Consider the following 4,803-nt stretch of genomic DNA (forward strand, 5'->3'; position numbering starts at 1 on the left):
GTAATTAAATTTAAGTAATTAATAAACTTTGAAGAGCGAAAAAAATACTCAAGACTAGGCCACGCGACTATGAACATCCCTCAGTTGGTTTCACTGGACTAGGACACTTCGCCTTTTATAAAAGTTTGGTTACATTTAGCTGGGACATCCGGTATATAGTCAGTGGACGGGAAAACAGCCGTGGACGGGAAAATGGTGGGAAAATAGGCAAAGGAGTGAAAATAAAGTTCGAAATAAATTTAAATGTTTTCATGAGTGATAATTAGTCGAACAAAAAAGTCTCATTGACATAGTTTAATTAGTTAATTAATTATCAGCAAAAACCAGTGGAGCGTTGATTAAGCTGGACAGGGATACAGGAAGTGGACGGGAAAGCAACTGCGGCGCCAAATTTGAAAAAGCAAAATGTGAGATAAAAGGAGGTATAATCAGAGTAAATAAATCGATCTTTAATTAAAGCATCAGGTTATTACACTAATTCAGTAGTTAAATGAATTAAAAAACAAAACGAAAGTGATAAAGAGAGGCAAAGAGAGGTGACGAGTGCCGAGGAGGCATCAGTGCTTTCGCAATCTCCCAATGCGGGTCGCCGCAGTGATCTCTCATTTTTGCTAGGCCTCTATTTCTGTCTGTTGCCTGTTTTCAAGTTACTCTACTGGCGCTCCATCTGTCTGAATATTTATGTCGGCTATAGCGTTGACCTTACACTTCTTCCTGATCTTTCGTCTGTTATTTCGCTGTTATTCCTTCCTCTGCTTTGTCTTAGTGCTCAAGTTGGGGTTCTCCAGGCACCGTTCCTGCTCAGCACAGAGAGAGAGAGAGAAAGACTTTAATGAGTAATGGAGAGGTCTGCCTGGTTATAGATGAGGGTGAAAGAAGGGGGTGAAAGAGAGAGAGAGAGAGAAAAAAAAAGGTGACATCAAACATACTTAACACTCACGCACTCACAAACACACATGATTATCAAAGTGTGTCCACTAAAACCGTGTCCCTTAGATGACTATCAAAGTATGTCCACTAAACCCGTGTCCCTTAGAAAAATTAAGAAAGCTTTTGTCCCTGCACAGAGGTCTCCACTGTGAATTGCGGATTCCGAAAGCTTTCCGAGTCCTTTCACTCCCTGTGCTTGAGAGCTTTCAGAAGCCCTCGAAAAGCTACGGCTCTGCGCGGTCAGCATAGAGCAGCATTCACTGAGCATTCTATCGTTCTTCCCAGTCCGTAATTATATTGAAACACTCCTGTTGGCAACCATTCTTGTGTCCCAGTATTCGCAGCACTTCGATAATTTCCACAATCTCAAACGCATTTCATTTCCTAGCTTCCTGATTTCGTTGTTTCAAGTTAGTATTCTGTACGCCCTGATAAACCTCTCTACTATTTGTTCGTATAGCGTCATCTCCACATGTGCAATCATCGTTCGCAGGCCCTCCGCTTTCTCCTTCTGCTATACGCTCTGCCACTGCTCCTCCTGTTCCATAAGAACGTCGTTCAGGCCTCCAGGAACCACAACCAGTTTCGCCCTTTCCTGTTATCGCGTAATGACGTTTTGTTTCTTTTGATATTGCTTTCGCTGGCCCTCTCGACAACGGTGCCATCTTCAGTCGCCCTGTTTTTTATCGCTTGTTCGCACATGCGTATGTTCCGGTCTCCCACCATTACCAAACTGTCCACGCCCGTCTCCAGACCTCCTTTATTTGAGCCATTCCTCCGCAGCTGCTCATCTTTCTACTCTTCCTTTCGCGCGTCATTGGCCACCAATTGCCTTCTCTCCACGGTTCTTGCTACATAGCTTATCAAAGCCCTCTGCTTTATTCCTCTTTATTTTCGCGTTTCAGTATGTGAGTGGTCAATTATTCCTCCCCCTCGCTTGGTGCGTCAACAATTTTTGATCAAAATAGCGAACTCTGCCAAATCATCGTACGTCGTTTACAGCCTCTAGCTTATGGATGCTCTCAAAACTCTGTAATCTACCGGTTGCGAAACTCTGCTTCAAAAAGAGGCCAGTTTTAGTCGCCACTTTCCCAGTGCTTAGGTACTGCTTCGACATCTGAAATCGGCAATTAAAAGCTGCTGTCCCGTCTTCTTCAGCTTGGAGGCGTCGTTCTAATCTCCTCACATATTCACACATCTTGATATTCTGGTTCATGATCACTTCCATCTTTCTGTCCATGTCAAACATTCCACATTCTACATCGGCCAACCTCGTCCTCTACTTCTTCAACTTGGTGTTCTTAGACTTCGAAAGCTTAACCATCTCATTTCCCTTTGTTATCCTACACATATCAAATGCGTTTGCTGATTCCATCCTAAGCCCACAATGTAACATTGAGAAAAAAGAAAGTAAGAACCAGGAATTGTTCACCCCAATAGAACATGTATACAATCCGGTTGGTGCTTGCCCAACGTGATCTCTCAAACGCAAACTCCGAGTTCTTACGCAATAGAAAAAAACAAACAAACTAGGAAAATGAATAACTTGTGTCCAACGCTGGAATCACCAGCTGACGGTTCGAAAAAACTTGGCCGCGCTAGAACAAAAACTTCAATTCGGTTCAGAATCATGTATCTAACTGCACCTAAGAAAACATGCAAAGCAGAACTCATGCATTCGATACTGCGATTTCGCTTCCGACTCTTTCCGTGCAAGTAAAAACGCAAAAAATAATCGCGGCAAAAAACATGTTCACCAAAAAAAAAATGGCTGAGGCTTAGCTTAGGTTAAGCCTAGTCAGATGCGAAGCATATTGTCGCCGAGTTGCATATCGAGCACGCCGCTTGGCTAGACGTTCTTCACGCTCTTCATCGGTCTCTGTAGCACGCCGCAACTTTTGCTTCTCATTCCAACGAGCAGCCCTGTCTCCAGGAGGCATCTCTATCCCGTGTACGCCTAGCAGAGGCAGGCGCACCCCCTTGTATACCGCCGCTCCAGCATCACGTGTTCACTACAGCGCACCTAGCGGCAGAAGCAGGAAACACATTGGTCGCGAAGCCTCGCGCGACGGCGCGAGCTGGGGCCCCGTTTCTCCTATGCCGTTACGTCACGCATCACGTGGTCCTCCTTGGTCGCGACGCCTCGCGCGACGGCGCGAGCTGGGCCCCCATTTCTCATCTGCTGTGACGTCACGCACCACGTGGTCATCCTTGGTCACGACGCCTCGCGCGACGGCGCGACTTGGGCCCCTGTTTTTCATCTGCTGTGGCGTCACGCATCACGTGGTATGACATGGAGGTCACGAAAGGTCAATGGTAACGACACCGCCGCGCTCGAGGAGCTGGGCAGGGTTGCCAGATGGCTACGACCTCAGGTAGCCAAATTGGCCTCCGTAGTAGCCCAAACATAGCCAAAAGCGAAATTTTCGCGTAGCCCAAAAGTAGCCAAAAATATTTATTTGTGTGACGACATTTCTTAAGTTATATTGAATTAATTTTCGGCAGCAATATTTACATATTATGATGTCTGATATTATGATATGATATTATTTACGCACATGATGTCTGAGGGGGTGTGCACGGCGTGTTCGTTCCGTTGTTACGTTTCGCATCCGTCATGCGCGCTAACCAGTGCGGCTAACCAGGTGCGCTAACCAGGTCCTAAAGTTGGGGCCGCAGTTCCACTTTGCAGGCGCGGCAGTAGGCCATATCACCTGAGGCAGGTGACGACAGCCAGTCTGCACGCGGAAAAGAACGGCGGCGCTATATAACGCAATCGTAGCTCTAGTTTAGGAATATTTCACCTTTTGAATGTTCGCACAGACATCCACAGTGAAAATACCTTACTGTATACTTACGCAGCCTCACATTTCAATTTTATATGCTTTAAGAGAAATGTTCTCACTGAGAGCGTCACCTCAAAAGCATGCGCCTTCTTGAAGCTACATTCCGCCTTCGTTAGTTACAGTGGGTTCCGCGCCGCGCCGAAGGATGGCTCCATGGCTCCGCATGAGTGCACGCAGATTACGCAACGGACACGGCGCTCTCGCGTCGCTCGCAATCAATCTCGAGGACTGCACGTGTGCCGCTTGAGGCTGCAGAAAAAGCGTAGGCTCTTGCGAGTGCCGCGCTTGCTGTGCCCACCACGTGAATAGAAAGAAACACAAAAAGACCTTATTAATGCGTAAGCATTACTTGCCTCATGCGTATCTTGAGCAGAATGTGTCCGCAGAACCAGAATAAACAATACAAGAAAAGGGCATGCCTGGCGGTGGGTTTCCAACCATCCACCTACCGCAGCCGAAGCGAACGCCCAAACCACTAGGCCACGTCTACGCGGTTAACCGTTAACATGACCAGGCAACAGAAGCGAAACAGTAGCATTTAATGCTTACGCATTCGCACCACTTAGGGAGACTGAAGTTGTCGTAGTGTTTTCCCTCTATTCTGGTTCCATGAACACCCGTGGTGCACCGTCAATGAGAGAACGCTCACATGTGCAGACGGCAACAGTCTATGTTCGGTGGCGCGCGCGGTGTTAGTCCGCGGATTAAGTGGAATCTATAGGTCGTGAAGTGTTTCCAGGGGGCAACTTTCACGTAAATCGAAAGGACATGATCCTTGACCACCTGAAACACATAAGTTTTCTCGAACACAGCGTTTACATATTGTCATTTTGTAGCAGACGCGCTCAATTTCTTTAACCTGATATAGCTTGCATTTTGATTCCAGCATGCCTTTTATTTCTCTCACTGTATAATTGTAACAGAGCACATTATAACTACTTAAAAATTTTTTTTCACTCCTGAAAAAGATGTAGCCCAAAAGTAGCCACATAGCCAAAACGAAATTTCTGACGCCCACTCCGACAAA

This window comes from Amblyomma mixtum, chromosome 6, assembly GCF_055824585.1.
Source record: "Amblyomma mixtum isolate Tamu chromosome 6, ASM5582458v1, whole genome shotgun sequence".
In the NCBI taxonomy this organism is placed as follows: Eukaryota; Metazoa; Arthropoda; class Arachnida; order Ixodida; family Ixodidae; genus Amblyomma; species Amblyomma mixtum.